Source organism: Centruroides vittatus, unplaced genomic scaffold (genome assembly GCF_030686945.1).
Source record: "Centruroides vittatus isolate TY-2023 unplaced genomic scaffold, ASM3068694v2 contig_651, whole genome shotgun sequence".
NCBI classification, from domain to species: Eukaryota; Metazoa; Arthropoda; class Arachnida; order Scorpiones; family Buthidae; genus Centruroides; species Centruroides vittatus.
Window position 1 is genome coordinate 3385937 of NW_027122405.1, and position 7992 is coordinate 3393928.

Here is a 7992-nt window from a genome sequence, read left to right on the forward strand (position 1 = left end):
GATTTACAATACAATAATACGATTTATTTGATGATGGTTAGTGTTGCCAGATGAATAGAATAATACACACTTATTAGAATATATATATATATATATATATTAGACGTAAGCGTCTATAAATATACAGTAAATTAAGAAATTATAAATAATACTTAGTTATTCCTTGTTAGAATATACTATATGAAGTGGTTGTGACCTAGAAAGCCTATAATAAGAAAGTGGTCATACAGATAAGCTCCGCCATGTTTTTTCCAAACTGCTTATTCGGCTGTATACTTGGGAAAATAGAAATAATGTAGCAATTATTTAAATGGAAAGTCGGGCGAAAGAAAATAGATGTAGTTTTCGATTTTCAGATATAATTTTTACTTTTATTATTTGTTTATTTAATATACCATTCAATCATTTTTGGAATTTGTTTATGATGATCATTTACCCGACGCGATGAGTGACGAGCCAATTCTTTTATTTTTTAATATCCTGAATGTTAATAATTAAGGTTATTTTATGTTACGTTCTAAAAATAGATTAAATAAACGTGACAAAATGATACGAAACGTCTCGGAGAACAAAAATATATATTTCGTCCCGCCTATTTACGAGATAAACTAATGCCATTTATTTTTAAAACTGTAAAAGAAATTATAGTTTCCATTTAATTCGTTGCCTTTTATATAATTTTTATTTGTACAGAAATATAAAGAATAAAAATTTGAAAGAATATATAAATTTGATTTTATTTTGTAAAGTTCAAAAATGCATAAAATATCTACAGTACATAGTTATGTCGTTACAAACATAAATATTTTTAAAAAGATGCACTAGATCAGCAATAAACTCAACGCTTTCTTCTGAACAATAAGGGTGTGGGATATACTATACATATTTACTAACTTTTCCACTAACAATGCAAGAGGCTTTCCACATTTCTGATTTATAGATCCATATCAGATGTTATAGCATTGATAATTAATCTCACATCTATATTTAATTATATCAAGAATTATATTTTTTTAAACAGAACCATCTGTTCAGTTGCTAGCATAAAAGTATGCTATAGTCTGTTTTCACCTTGTAAATATACCACTTAACATAAAAACTGGTTAATGAGTAGCCAAGCTTGTAGGATTTGGTAATGTTGCATTGCCGTAATAAATATTAGTACTTGTGTCATAATTAGTGCTTGAAGTGATGTTTCATCCAAAATTAAAACACATTGCTTTCTTTATCTGTTTCCATCAACTTTTATTTTAAGAAAATCAAATCCTTTAATTCCAAGATTTCGCAACAGTAGAAAATTTGGTGTTAATGTCGCTGAAATTTTATTTTACATAAGTTGTAGAAGAAATGTTACAGTGGCGTGCCGTGACATTTGGTGATAGGGAAGCTGTGTTTCTGTAAGAAGCTGACTTCCAGAAGCAATCAGTTAATTGCGCCAGTGATGGCCTAGGATCCATTCGTACGTGCGTGGTGGCGAAAGAGACTTACCTGACAAAAACCGACAAAAAAGAAACATAAAATAAACATATACTATGTACAAAATAGTTTGCTTTAGGACAATCAGCCGTTCGGACATCCTGGGCGTCGATGTCCGAACGGCTGATGGTCGATCGAACGTGGTCCTGGGACAGTGGCGTTGACAAGTCTGCAAGCCACGGGGAGACTTTGTCTGTTGGCGTCGAGAACACGGTCTAAGTCCGAGGTGGCACGGGTTGGTACAATAGACGAGAAACTGTTTTTTTTTTTTTCTGCGCGTTGACACACGGCGTTTTGGTTATTCGAAACGTTAATGGAGTGCCAGGTGTCCTCGATTGAATCGGAGATTACATCAATCTCCGTTCTTTCTTTCGTCCATTTTGATTGGTCGTTCTCCCTCAATCACGCATTCCGAGTGGTTGGTCCCTGGTTACTAAATGTAACGAGACTCTTACCTGGAGCGGGAGAAAAGTCAAAATCGAAGATGAATTCGATCTTCCACCGATCATAGGACGACTTCCTTCCGCGATTTATGGTTTCTGCCTGGCAGTTTGATATAAACAATGGATGTCCGACTACAAACGACTTTTACCTATGTTTTTTTAAACTAATAAATTTTTCTCTAAATTAACCGTTTTTTCGCGTCTTTCGTGACGGGTCAGACCTGTCCGGTACATCACATTTCTATAAGAGTTTTATACAAATACTGGAAATGACAAAAATAAACAATTTATGTATTTTAGTTCTAAAATACAAATAATACATACATAATACAAATTGATACGATACAAACAATGATAGAAAAACTTGTTTCTTAATTTTTTATAAACCAACTCTATTCGGCGATTTTTTCCGCAAAGTCGTTAATTACTTCATCATAAAAGTCGCTGGTCGTCGACTCCATCAACGTATTTAAAAGCTCTTTTTCTATCGAAAGCAACGCTACCGACAATTTTTCCTCCAATCGACTGTTCCTGGCCAATGTATGAATTTGCTTCGTGGTCGAAAAACTGCGCTCAGCAGATCCACCGGTAGATGGTGCCGTAAATATTAATGATATTAAATCATATAATTCTTTTAGTACGTCTTTGTTCGGATCGACATTAATTATAATATGTTTTATGTTTAAGAGTCACTTGTCAATATAGTCCGGACACGAATATAAATATTGCGATTCGCTACGTAATTTAGATAAATCAAAAAATTTCCCATAAAATTTATTTAATTTAAAGAATTAAAACACGCTTGGAAAAATTGTTTTTCGTAATATTAAAATTATTAACATCTAAAAGTGATAAAAATTCTAAAGATTTTATGTCTGAAAATCTGTCAATATAATTACAGTATAATTTAAAAAATTATAATTAAATATAACTTTGCAAAAAAACGTACATAAAAATAACATTGAATACTCTTTACTTTTTAAATCTTAAACAATTCACTTACCACTGGGTAAAGAGCTATCTAACTAAGGGATAGAATCGTTGGAAGCGTTATACGTGTGTAGCTTCCACCAGCTAAACCGGCTGAGGTTAGTGCTCTGTAAAGCTCATCTGCCAATGCCCTCTGGCTGCTATACACCATTCAGTTATTCTCGCCGTGGAAGCTGTCTGGTAAGCGCTTCCATTCCGCCACTGATATTCGAATATGCAATAGCAATCTTATCGTTTTTTTCACATGTATGATAGAAATTTGTAATAAGATACATAATGCAGTTATAATAAAATATTAATTTTAATTAATTCAAAGTACGTTAAAATATGAAAATTTATATTTTAGAAACTACAAGAGGTCATTGGAATGTGGAAGCGGTGCTTCCACCGCTTCCAATGACGGCACACCAATGGAATGTTACTTTTAGTGATGGGACGATACTAAAATTTATCCCGATTTCGATTCTTTTGAATAGTTTCTAAAGTTTATTTTTATTTTTAAAAATAGATTTACATTATGAGCATGATACTTTAATTAATAAACATCAAGCGTAAGAATGGAAAATGATTGGAAAATGCAAAATCCTGAAAATTCTCCACTCGTATGTGAGTATGTATGCTTTTATTGTGTACTACAAAACAAATTTGTAATCTTATTTCAGGTAAAGTTAACTTTGCAACACTACCCTGGAAGAAATTACAGCTAATTCACTTTTACTCAAAGAACAGGGTGTGCACTTTTCTAAATAGGCAGCGCTTATGGATAGGTAGCTTCCTGTTTTGTCTATCGTACTGTATTTACACTGTTTAAAAATTGCTTTTTTAGTTATTTAGATGTTTTGAAATGCCTGTTAATTGTTGTTTGCCCCAGTGCCAATGATAAGAAACATCCAGGTTTGAAATTTCATAAATTTCCGGATTATCCGATAAGAAAAAAGAATGAGAAGATAAAAACTGGAAAGAAAATCAGTTGATAGACTCGAATTCATAGCAGGCAAAATTATAAGGACAGTTAGTTTTGAATAGTTTAGAGTAATAATACTCTACAAATGTAAATATATTTTTAATAAACAATTGAATGGAAGGTTATTAGATCACGCCCGGCATTATAACAACCAATCACTTTAAACTTTTGAAATCTTAACAATTTACATTTTAAACACTATTAACACAATGTCAAGAAACAGTGAACTTTCAGAAGCTGAAATTCGAAATATATACGAATTACGAGGGGCTGGAAGGTTTCAGAAAAATAGCTACAATAATTTGTCATTCTAAAACTGTTGTGGCAAATGTATAGACAAAACAAAAAAATTATGGAAAATGGAAAGAAGTATACGCAAGAAAAATTAAATGACAGAGATAAACGAAAGGTTTTCTTCCTTACAAAACAAGTAAATTAGCAGCTATCTACTAGACAGGTAAGCTGCTACTTTACCAAAATCTGTTGCATCAAACGATGTTGTGTTCGTGATAACAACGTTTGGGATGCTTTTGGATTCAATGGGAAAACTGATATTGTCATTGTTGATGAAAAAAGGATTCTTCAAAATATCAGGATATGTTAAAAAATAATTTAATTGCATTTGGACCTTTAATTGGCGAAATAATTGAATATTTCAACAAGACAACACTCCACTCCATGCATCAAAATCAATTAAGAAATTAATGAAAACACAAAAAAAACGTATAGAAGTCCAGAAGTCCTAGAAGTCTAGTTTAGAACTTCTGATGCTCGAATATTTCTAGGTTAAATTTACCTATGGTGGACAATTTGGCGACTCATCTCTAATTCCAGCAAACAGAAGAAAGGAAAGTGGGGACGCACGTTTTAATTTAACCTAACCTATTCTAATAATTTGGTTAGTAATAATTACGGTAATTTATTACCATATTTATTACCAACTGTTTCCTTTCTTCTGTTTGCTGGAATCAGAGACGAACCGCCATTTTGTCCACCATAGGTAAATTAAACCTATTTCTAAATAGTTGATACACTTGATACATTTCGTACAGTTTTTCCTTAATTATTGAAGGTAATATACAACAATTAATAAGCTATTTATCCTCTAAGAAATAATTAAGTAAAGTAGTAGCTGAAGAAATTCAATATGTTTATATTTAAAAAAGAAACATATGCTACAGTACAGTAGGTAATTACATGCAAGGCTAGGGCATCTAAGCATGAAAATATGAGTTATATCTTTAATTGTATGACTTTTAGGACCTAGATGTCCTAGCTTATATTAACATGAATTGATTTATTATTAAAGTTTTAATTAAAATATTTTATTACTTAGCTTGTTCAAATTCAATCTTCATATTATATGAAGATTGTTCTTTTGTTGTACAAATCTACGTATTTTGCTTTTAAAATAGACATTTTTAATTTAAAAACTATAGTAATCTTAAAGCTTAGCTTGATCAAATTTAGATCTGTCTCATTTAAAATATGATTAAACATATCTATATACTTTTTAAACTTAAGCAGTAAATATAATTAAATTATTTATGTTTTCAGTTGATCCAAACATAAGACAAGAAACAGATGCAGCTCCTTCTGGAAGTCAGTCTGTTACATTTAATTGGAACAACGAGACACACTCTAGCTTCTTGAGCAATATAAAATAAATGAAAGCATGTTTTCATCTCCATATTTAAAAAAAAAAAAACAAGTGTGGGAAAAATATCCAATAGCTTTAAAAGCTATGGCTATCCCATAACAGCAATTCAATGTGAAAATAAATTTAAATCTCAAAAAAATAATTACAAAGTAGTAAAAGATAATAAAAGTTGATCATGCAGAAGGAAGTGCCAATATATGGCAGAGTTTGATAAAATATTTGCAAAGGATCCAGCTGTACAGCCTGTTTCCTTAGCAAGTTCATCTTCAGGGTTCAATAATTCTGTTGCCACAACAGGAAATGGAAATATTAATACAACTCCAGACACACCATCATCAAAAGCATCTGCCAACAAAAAAGTGCAGAAAAGAAGAACCTGAATGGTTTAGTAACTACAGACAGAGTGTTGAAAAACACCATGAAGAAAATATGAAAATGAACATGATTTCTGAGAGCTTAGAAACCGTCAGAAATAAGTTGTCTTTTTCTTTGAGCAGCACTGTTATATTGTATATTAGATTTGGTTTCAAGCGTTTCATCATCACAATTGTATCAAATTCGTCAAAATCATCCCCTGCCATCAAACAGATGTTATGAAGTACACAGGCTGATAATAGGTAGAGAGGCAACATTGATGTTTTATTTGCATCAAAATATTTTAACTGTTTAAATCTTTCTTTTAATAATGCAAAGCTTCTCTCAATAACAATTCTGTTTTTGACAGATTATTATTATATGTATGCATTTAAGCAGTTAGGTGACCATTATTTTTAAATGGTACCATCAATGACACCATAAGTGGGTAGGCAGCATCCTCCACAATATGATAATCTGATAAGGAAGAATCATTAATTTTCTGAATCACTTCAGAATTTCTGAAAACTCTGACATCATGGACAGAACCAGGGAAGCCACGATAACAGTCTGTAAAAACTAAGTTATGGTTGCAGACAGTCTGCAAAATTACAGAAAATTCTTCCAGTTTATATATTTTTCCACTGCTTCACTTGAAGCTTTAATAGGAATATGGCATCCATCAATTGCCCTAATTATACGTGAGAAGCCAGCTATATTTTTAAATTTTCTGGTTAAATAGTCATATTCTTCCAATTTTGGCCATTTTATAACATCACTTGCCATTTTTACGAGTTCAGTACAAACTTTATTCAGGTATACAGCTATACAGGGTAGATTTTGAGATGTCAAATCTGTCTGCTACTGACCTATAATGAAATAAAAAAGTTATTAATTATACTTAAATTTAATAAATACCAATATTACCATACAAATTATTTGTATTAACTTCATTAAGTTTAACAGACTTGAGGAATTTCTTTAAGCAAATTATTATAAATTTATTTTTATTTGTAAATCTTTAATATTGGCAAATTTCATACATAATTAGTAACAATGAATTATGTTATCATTTAACTATTGGTTTATCTAATTTTGAAACATTATTTAATAAATTTGAATACAGTATTTAGCTTTAAAATTTATTTAGTAGTTTATTTTACCTGATTTGCTAGAAGTCAGATTACTGACAAAATTTGCTTGTTTACATCTAAACAAGGTCTTCCAAAAGAATCTATTAATTTAGGTTTTAATTTTTCCAAAAAAATTTCAAAACTGCATCGCTTCATTCTAAAATGATGTTGGAAGTCATCGCTTAAGTATGAAGGAACGACACTTTCTACATATCCTTTTATACGCAGTCTCCTTTTTCTTTTTTTTGAAGTTTCTAAAATTACATAACTTTCAATCGTGTCTTCAGAATCATCCAAAAAAAAAAAAAAAAATACTTCGTACACAATCGCACTAACAATGTTTAAAACTTCAGATTTAGAAACAGCAATTTTCTAAACAAATCATTCGGAAAGTTAACGAAACAAGAATAACGATGACATTATTCTCATTTAACTCTATGAACGTACCCCAAGTAATGTGTAAGAAAATTTTCTAGTAACGCCGGTGTCGAGATTATCGGATTCACTAATCCTGTTCTTAATATCTCAGGATTTACTAATCCTTCGCTATAATTTGCTGGTGAAATCCTTGTGTCGGTAATCTCAGTATTCGTCTAATTGCCAGATTTACAAATACCACGATTAGGCAATGTTGGTGAAACACCCCGTTAGACTTACAAGAGAATCTTTTGAAAGTCTCCTTTAAAAAATAAGCCCAATTTTTGACAAAAAAAATTCTGCCCCAGAAGATGTCATATCTCCTTTTGAGGAGACACAAGGCAGCATTTATTTGATTTGCTAATGTCCATAGACAGCATTTATGCTGTCTATGGACATTTAATGCTGCCTATAGACATTGGCAAATCAAAAATCATTTAGGTTGGTTTATACAAAGTAATAGATGAAATCAGATGCAGTATATACAAGAATAGATTATACATATATACAATACATATTTAATGCAAATGTTTAACCCAGTAAATAATGTGTTGT